The sequence below is a fragment of the Gossypium arboreum genome, chromosome 12 (assembly GCF_025698485.1).
Source record: "Gossypium arboreum isolate Shixiya-1 chromosome 12, ASM2569848v2, whole genome shotgun sequence".
Classification (NCBI taxonomy): domain Eukaryota; kingdom Viridiplantae; phylum Streptophyta; class Magnoliopsida; order Malvales; family Malvaceae; genus Gossypium; species Gossypium arboreum.
Window position 1 is genome coordinate 35,351,282 of NC_069081.1, and position 9,679 is coordinate 35,360,960.

The 9,679-nt window shown below is 35.2% G+C and overlaps 1 pseudogene; it reads left to right on the top strand.

The window, feature by feature from the left end:
• The first annotated feature begins 8,996 nt into the window (after positions 1–8,996).
• Positions 8,997–9,093, top strand: LOC128286368 (small nucleolar RNA R71; annotated as a pseudogene).
• Positions 9,094–9,679: the final 586 nt, after the last annotated feature.

Below are 9,679 nucleotides of genomic sequence, written 5' to 3' on the forward strand. Positions count from 1 at the left end.
ATGCATAATTTGACCACCTTAGCTAGAAACTAATTCACCTCGATACTTCAAATTGCTTCTGGTTTTGTGCTTCTGGTAGTGTCTGCTAAGCCATTTTTCGTCTTTTGCACAAATCTGTCGAAAATAACCAACATTCATCAAAAATAATTATAAAATCAAATAAATTTCAACATGTTCATATTTTAAGTGCACTTTAATTATTTTATAAAAATTAATTATTTTTCGACAAGAATTTAACCGAATTCACATGAATTTAAGTGAAAAAGGGTATGAAAAAGTGTGTAAATTTTTGTGTTTCCACACTTCCAAACTTAATTGATTGCTCGCTCTGAGTAATGCAAATATTTTGAAAAGAATTTCTCAAAAACAGCTTTGAAAAATTCCTTCAGAACAACATTTTTTCAAAAATTATGAATTTAATATACTTGTGCATAAAGACAAGAAATTTGATAGTTATGCTACTTAAGTATACATATCGTTCAAATTAATCTCAACAACTATTATGATAGCAAAAATTAGACTAAACGCTTCCTAATAAAGTCATGTTAAACCTTACTAATGTGATTTTATTCCCTTTATTCAAGATTAAGCTACAATCATTAAGTTTAACTTATGTCCTTAACAATGTTGTAACGTGGCTGGGCTCAAGGGTAGGTAAAAAAGATAGAAAAATTTAGGCTTTTAAACCCTAGACTCAGCTTGTATCAGACCTTTGAAATAATTACCTTCAATACATCAACTTTCTTTGCTTTCACATGCTCTTTTGTACATCTTATTTTAAGAACTCATGTTCTTTTTTTTATAAATCGAGCATTTTGCTGAATGTATTACAATTTTAGAGCATTCGATACTTCTTTTCTTCTTTTCAACTCCCCCAAACTTATTTTTAAAGAATACTTTGAATAGTACTGAGTCTAGTGTTTGGGACAATTTTAAGATAGTTAAGAGAGTAGTGATGGCTAAATTTGCAAGGGTTCAAATAAAATTAGGCCATATAGTCTCAAAGTTGGGTTTCAAAGGATAAAAATTTCATTATGGTTGGCTTGAAAGGCTCAAACGGTCCAAAAAAAGTTGCCTAAATCATTTTCAATGTTCCATGCTTCCTAGGATTTCCCCTCGAGAAACTACTAAGTCAATTCTAAAAACTTAAACTTTCATGCACGCCTAACTTTTGTAAGGAACTAAAAATTTATGGTATGATTTGCATGCTTTATTAGAAATACATTCACATCATTATTAAGCTAACATAATAATTTATTGAAATAATAGAACTTTATTTATACTGAAGTTTAGCATACTTAACAAAATTTCAAATTATTGAACAAAATATACCCTAATCATAATTAAAAGAAAAATTTTATTCTGAGTGGAAATAATTCAAATTCAAATTTTTGATCCCCCTACTTAAGATGAACAATGTTCTCATTGTGTAAAGTGAATAGATACTATACACCAGGTAGGATTTTAGAAAAGAGGAGGTGAGTCAAATTGACTACTTAAGTACCAAGCTCTCTCTAGATCCAATCCTAGACATGTATATACCTATTGCCACACTTTATACATTGCGACTTGTTCAAATTTTATTTATGATTTTCCTCTCTTATTCTGTGAAAATAAAAATCCCTAATTAAACCTAATCCTAAAATGACCTAAGAACAAAAATAAAATAAGGTCAAAATCCCCCCTTTTATTTATTTGCAGACCCTTTCGAAATTGACTCACCTTTTGCTCCATCATTATTGTCTTTGCATGAATCGCTTCGCTCCTTCTTCGATAATGGACTCCATGGTTCAAATATAAAATTTGGAAATTCAGGCACAAAAATAAATGGGTCATTGTAAATTTTCTTAAGAGCACTTCTCATCGAGTCATCCCTTATTTTTTAGTATCTTCAGTAAGCTTGTTGCTGCCATTGCATATGCTGCATTATGTCCATCAACTTTGACAACTCATCTCGAAGATCTAGGCTAGGCGGTTGAGCTCTGAGCATTGAGGTTTCATCATCAGGTTCAACTTCTAGTTCTAGTGGTTCCACCTTATCAGGGACTTCACCCGATTGCATTAGTTCAATCTCTGTGGGATCTTCTTCCTCTTCTTCAAAATCCTCACTTTCTTCAATTCGCTGCTGTAGAACAGAATCTCCATTTATCCGGTAAAGGTTCCAATCTGTGATTGTGCCCTGGCTATAACCTGTCTTTTTTACGTTTGCAAGAATTTTAGCTTTCAAGTACAGAATTGTTATCGTAAAGGGAAAATAGGCTAGGCCACTACGTCTAACGGCATAATTTCGCATCCCTCTCAGGATGATTTTTCCCACATCAATGGTCTTTCCAGTTAAGATCGAGTATAATAAGACTATTTAGTCTAATGAAATTGTAGTCCCATGTGAGCCAGGCATAAGGCTGAAACAGATGAAATAGAACCATACTATTTCGAGTGGTGTCGATACTCTCTTCAACAAGTGTGGATTCCTTGCTTTGACAAAATCCACTTAGAACCTAGAATAGTAAGTTTCTCAAGAATTTCTTACAAATTTTCAGGCTTTATATTGCTCATCAAGGAAGAATAATCATTGTTTTCAAAATCAGGCAATTCAAAGATCTCATTAATAGCATTTGAAGTTATTAGTACCTTGTTTCCGCGAACTGGAACTTCCATCAACTCGCTTGAAGTTAGATTCGAATAGAACTCACGAACTAGTTCCTCATCCACACTAGGTCTCTTCTCACAAAATAATTCCCAATTGAGGGTTTCAACAACTCGACGAATAAGTGCCATAAAATCTTTGTAGTTGCTCTCTTTCAATGTAAAGCCTTTCTCTGGATGCATCTGTTGATTTTTGAAGATACTCTCGTATCTTGCTTTGGCTTCTTCACAATGGAATTTATTTTGTGTTTCATCAATTTGGGCTCAGACACGAGTTCTCTTGCGAGGCATGATTAACCTGAACAAAAGATGGAAAAAATTATTTTCTCAAAAATTTAATTAAATAAAAATTATTAATGATTCAATAAATTGAAAAATTAAATAATTAAATAAAATTAAAAATTGAAGAGAAAATTCGATCTTACCACCTTTTTTTAAGAACTCCTAAAAAATAAATAGTTAGAAAGCAAAAAAGGTTGAATGGAATTAGGTTGGAGGATTTGGCTAAGGATGGGTGAGAGGGTGGTGTCGTTCTGGTCTGTGAGTGCGCAGCAGGCGTTGGGAGTAAGTAGCAACGCGTGCAGGCTAGGCTGGATGTGTGAGTAGCGTGCAGATCCTCGTCGAGCAGACCTGGCATGAGGGTGCGTAGGACCTGGACGCAGGTAGCAATGCGCGGGATGGGGGCCTGGTATGGGCAGCAACACGAAATGTGCAATACAGTGCACGTTGAGGGCAGGTGTACAAGAGGTGGGCCTGTGGCGTGCGGTGGAGCTGGGGCTACTGGCCAAATGTCTGCTTTTCAGCTAGGAGGTTTTGGCACTTAAAGGTTTTTGGTGCTTTAGGATTTTGTGTGATGAATGATGAAGAAGGTGGTATTTATAATGAAGGAAATTGGACTTAAAGTAGAATTCTTAGTGAAATTTAATAGCTAAAAACTCTAAGTTCTAATTCTAATCTAGGTTAACAACAATTAATAATTAAATATATGCATATTAAATTATTAATGCTATTAAAAAATAAGATAAACTAATCCTAATTCTATGCTAAATTGATTAAAATTAATATATAAATTATAATAGATATCATTATTTATTAAAGATTATCATCTTAAAAAAACTTATCAAATAAAACATGATTAAATTAACACTAATATTAACTTTATAAAGTTGATAATAATTAGTATATATTATAATGGATATAATTATATATTAACAATTATCATCTTTTTTGTTAAAACATTTATTCTAGAAGCCTTTTAAAAATATTTACAAAAAGAGACATCTAATTTTTATTATTTACAAAAAGAGAACCAAATTTTAAAAATACTTCAATTAAGTCCCTAGACTTAATGAAAATTTGAAATTCAGTTGCAATTTAAAACTTGGATCAAAATTGAACCTTTTATTTAAAAAAAACCAAAAATTTAATTTCTATTTAGGGAATAATTTCTCGAAAATTTATGTTAAAATCAATTCCCAGGAAAGATTGGAGGGGTCACAAGCGGTCCTGCTTAAGTTCTAATCTCCTAGACAAAATTTATTTAAACATACTAATCCTGAAAATAAACCCTAAATCATTTATTAAAAAGGAAAATAAAAAAATTCAAACATCTAATAAAATGAACAAAATTTGATTCCATTCAGTTTTATCTCCCCAGTAATGTTTCAGATACTAAGCATTAACTTGAAAATTACCTCCCTTACCTCGGAGTTCAACAACTCAGTATGGATGGACGTGATGAATTGTAAATGGACCGGACCAACGTGATTTTAATTTACCTGGAAAGAACCTTAATCTGGAATTAAATAATGAGACTTGTTGACCTGCTTCAAATTCTCGAACTCGAATGTGCTTGTCATGCCATTTCTTAAGTCTCTTCTTGAGTAATTTGGCATTTTCATACGAGAAAATTCAAATTCCTCTAGCTCATTGAGTTGGACCATCCATTTCTCTCTAGCAAGCTTAGGATCCAAGTTAAGTTGTCGAAAGGCCCAGTAAGCTTTGTGGTCTAACTCTAGGGGTAGATGACAGGCTTTCCCAAAGACCAACCTGTAGGGTGACATCCCTAAAGGTGTCTTGTATGCTATTCTGTAAGCCCATAAAGCATTATCCAATCTTTTGGACCAATCTCCTCGGTTCGGACAAACTACGTTTTCAAGTATGGCTTTGAACTCTTTGTTCACCAGTTCAGCTCGCCCATTCATCTGCGGATGGTAAGCTGTAGTGACCTTGTGTTTCACTCCATGTTTATCTAGTAACCATTTCAACCACTTGTTCACAAAATGGGACCTTTCATCACTGATAATAGCTCTTGGGTTTCCAAACCTTGTGAACACATGTTTGTCAATGATATTTGTTCGAGGCATCTCATTTTTATTGGTGACATTTCCAACCCTTTGACATCGATCACAACTCTTTATGTAAGTATATGTGCCATTGAACAGTGTTGGCCAAAAGAATTCGGTTTGCAGTACCTTGGCCGCAGTACGAGTACCTTCGAAGTGTCCCCCACTTGGAGTTGAGTAACAATGGTATAGAATCTTTTGTACTTCATCTTCTGCCACGCACCTCTTGAGCATTTGATCGTGCACTTTTTAAACAAGTATGGTTCTTCCCAGAAATAGCACTTCACATCGTGAAGAAACTTTTACCTTTGATGATATGTCTTATCAATCGGCATCAAACCACAAGCTAAATAGTTAGCAATATCAGCAAACCAAGGGGTATTATGGACATGATTTACCTTTAGTATGTGTTCATCCAGAAACGTCTCTCAAATTAGTATAAAGAGGAGAGTTCCCTTCTTACGGCTTCAATCTGGACAAGTGATCTGTTACTTGGTTTTTCCACTCCCTTTCGATCTTGAAATTCTAGATCGAACTCTTGAAGTAGAAGTACCCATTGAATCAACCTCGGCTTAGCATATTTTTTAGAAAGTAAGTATTTAATTGCCGAGTGGTTCGTATAGACAGTCACTTTGGTGCCTATAAGATAAGATCGAAACTTGTCAAAAGCAAACACAATAGAAAGTAACTATTTTTCTGTTACCGTATAATTCAGTTGAGCTCCTGTCAGAGTTCGACTTGCGTAGTAGATGGGATGAAAAACTTTGTTCCTTCGCTGGCCCATGACAGCTCCTATCGCAAAGTCACTTGCATTACACATCAATTCAAATGGCAAATCCCAGTCTAGTGTGATAATTATGGGTGGCATAACTAACCGAATCTTCAAATCTTTGAAAGCCTTTAAGCATTCCTCATCACACTTAAATGTCGAGTCCTTCTCCAATAATTTGCATAAGGGTTTAGCAATTTTGGAGAAGTCCTTGATAAATATTCAATAGAAATTGGCGTGGCCCAAAAAGCTCCTAACACGCTTTACAAATGTTGCAGGTGGGAGTTTCTCAATAACATCTATCTTTACTTTATCAACCTCTATTCCATGTCTTGTTACCCGATGCCCTACAACAATCCCTTCTCGTACCATAAAGTGGCACTTTTCCTAGTTGAGTACTAGGTTTTTTCTTCGCATCACCCTAGTACCTTTGCTAGATTGGCTAAGCAATCATCATAAGTATCTCCAAATACTGAAAAATCATGCATAGAAACTTCCAAATACTTCTCAACCATATCCGTAAAAATAGACATTTTGTAATGTAGCAGGTGCATTACATAAACCAAATGGCATGCGTCTAAGTGCAAATGTACCGTACGGGTAGGTGAATGTTGTCTTGTGTTAATCTTCTGGTGTTACTATAATCTGATTATACCCCAAGTATCCATCGAGAAAACAGTAGTAGTCTCGCCCTGCGAGTCTATCCAACATCTGGTCCAAAAATGACAAAGGTAAGTGATCTTTCCTAGTCGCTTTGTTTAGCTTCTGGTAGTCGATGCAAATTCTCCATCCCGTAACTGTTCTAGTCAGTATCAACTTGTTATTCTCATTTTCAATGACTGTGATACCTCCTTTCTTTGGCATGCACTGGACCGGACTTACCCATGAACTATCTAAGATGGGGTAAATTATACCCGCATCTAACCACTTGATGATTTCATTCTTTACTACGTCCTTCATGATGGGGTTCAATTTTTGTTGTCCATCAATCGTCCCTTTTTTTCCATCTTCAAGGATAATCTTGTGTATGCATACAGATGACTAATTCCACAAATATCGACTATGGTTCATCCAATAGCCTTCTTGAATTATTTCAATACAAGGATGAGTTTCTCTTCTTGCTTAGTAGTTAATTCTACTAAAACAATCACAGGCAAAGTAAAAGAGTTACCTAAATAAACATATTTCAGATGTAAAGGTAGTACCTTGAGTTCTAATTTAGGTGGCTCCTCGATTGACGCTTTAATTCTGCTGAAACAATCACAGGCAAAGTAGAATTGTTACCTAAATAAACATATTTCAGATGTGACCTTGAGTTCTAATTTAGGTGGCTCCTCGATTGACGCTTTTGGTTGGGCATAATCCCTTTTCTCTAATTCCAAAGATTCAAAACAGGATTGTGGATTAAGTCCCTTTTGATTAGCTTCTAACAACACTAAGTATTCATCCTGCTCTTCATCATTCGGAGGATCTGATGTCAAAATTTGTTCCAATGGATCCTCAACATAGTTGAGCTCCTTCCCTACTAATAAATCCTTTAAATTGGACACTACAGAACAATCATAAATTGTGTCAGGAAATCACATAAACATAAAAATGTTAAATGTTACCTGGTCATCCTGAACACGCATAGTAAGCTTGCCCTTCTGTACATCAATAAAGGTCCTTTCGATTGCTAAGAACGGTCTTCCTAAGATAATTGACACTTCTTTGTCTGCTTCAAAGTCTAGGATAAAAAAATTAGAAGGGAAGATAAAATTATCTACACGTACCAATACATCCTCGATTTTTCCTTCTAGATGTGCTAGAGATTTATCTGCTAATTAAAGTGTAACCGTAGTTGGTCTAGCTTCACCTATCCCCAACTTCCTAAATATTGACATAGGCATTAAGTTAATACTCGTACCTAAGTCACATAATGCCTACCAAAATACGTTGCTCCAATGTTGCAAGCTATGGTAAAAAATCCAGGATCCTTCAACTTTGGAGGTAATTTGTCTAAAAGATATGCACTGTATTCCTTCGTCAGAGCTACCATCTTAAATTCTCCAAGACTTCATTTTCTGGACAGGATATCCTTCATGAATTTGATGTAGTTCGACATTTGCTCAAGTGCTTCAACCAATGGATGTTGATATGAAGTTGCTTAAGTACGTCTAGGAACTTTTGAATTGAATCTTCTACTTTTGCTTTTGAAGTCTTTGAGGGTAGGATGGTGGTGGTTTCTTTCCTGGAACTGGTTGATTGGTCTTCTGTAGCAATTTTGCATCTAACAGAGTTGTTAGTTGATCAGAATTAGCTAGTTCTGAAATTACCTTGTCAAGTTTTGTAGATTCTAGTTCTTATGAAACTGGAATTTCGACACTCGGTTGAAATTCCTTTGAATCTTTAGCATCAGCTTGCTCCTTTTCAGCTTCGATGGTGTTGGGCTCTACTGTCTTTCCACTCCTCAATGTCAATGCTTTGCAATGCTCCTTCCCCAAATTCCTTGGATTTTTCGTATCACTAGGTAAGGCACCTAGTGGTCGGTTCTTGAGTTCAGTTGCAAGCTGGCCGATTTGGTTTCCCAAGTTTTTCAATGTAGATGCTTGGCTTTGGATTAAGGCATCATTCTTGGCCATGTATGCCTTCAACAGATTTTCTAAGCTATTGGATGGTTCAGCATGGGTTGGTTTCTGAAATTGTTAGGGAAAACTAGGTTGCTGGGTTGGTCTAGGTTGGGCGTAAGTGTTACTGGTTCTAGCCCCTGGTTACTCCAGGAAAAATTGGGGTGAGTTCTCCACGATCGGTTATAAAAATTGGATTGAAGTCCTTACTTTCCTCGATTTTGGTTTTGTTTACCTATGTAGTACACGGATTCTGGGTTTGATGGACATTATTCGAACAAATGTCTTTCCTCATAGTAAACACAAGCTATATTTTTAAATTGGGTTGGTGGCTGTGCTATAAAACTGTTAGACCCATTAGTGGTAAGGTTTTTTAACATTGAGGATATTGATGATACTTGAGATGCGAGTGAAGTAAGAGCGTCTACTTCATGTATGCCAGCAACTCGTCTTCCTAATGTTGCTCGATTGGTTGGCCATTGGTAATTGTTACTGGAAATCCTCTCAATGATTTCATAAGCATCGTTATAAGTCTTAGAAAGGAGAGCACCATTAGCAGAAGCGTCCACTACGATCCTTGTGTGAGCATTGAGACCATTATAAAATGTCTCAAGTTGGATGCAATGTGGGATTCCATGATGAGGGCACTTTCGTAATAACTCTTCCATGCCTCATACAAGGACTCATCATCCATTTGTTGGAAGGCAGTGACCTCGTTCCTTAACTTAGCATTCTTTGAAATAGCCGACTTTCAATTATGTCAGGAATAGTGGTTCAAGACCACTAAATTCAACAAATAAGCTCATAAATTTATTTATTTAATAATTATGAGCCAAATGTGATTTTTGAGAGATTTTCAAATTAGTAATTTGTGTTTTATAAAGATTTATTAAGTCAAAAAATTGAGAAAAACAGGAATCGAGATCTCAATTTTATAAATCGAGTCGTAAATATTTTTATCAATATTTATGGAGTATCAATAAGGTAGTATTAAAATTTCGTCAGAAAATTTTAACGTTTAGGTGCTTAATTAAATAAAAAGGATTAAATTGAAAAAGGTGTAAAAGTTGCTAAAAGGATTAAATAGCTCAATTGTCAAATGAGGAAGGACTTAAAGTGCAAATAAGCCCATAGAAGATATTTTGGGCTAGAATAGTTGAGAAAAGTCAGGAAATGGGTGAAATAAGGGCAAAATTAGAAAATTGCCAAAATTAACTAAATTAAAATTTGACCAAATGGGAATATCTAGAATTCTCTTCAATTCTCTTCATTTTCATCAGCTGAAAAACAGCCATGGAAGAGGGTTCAAGCTG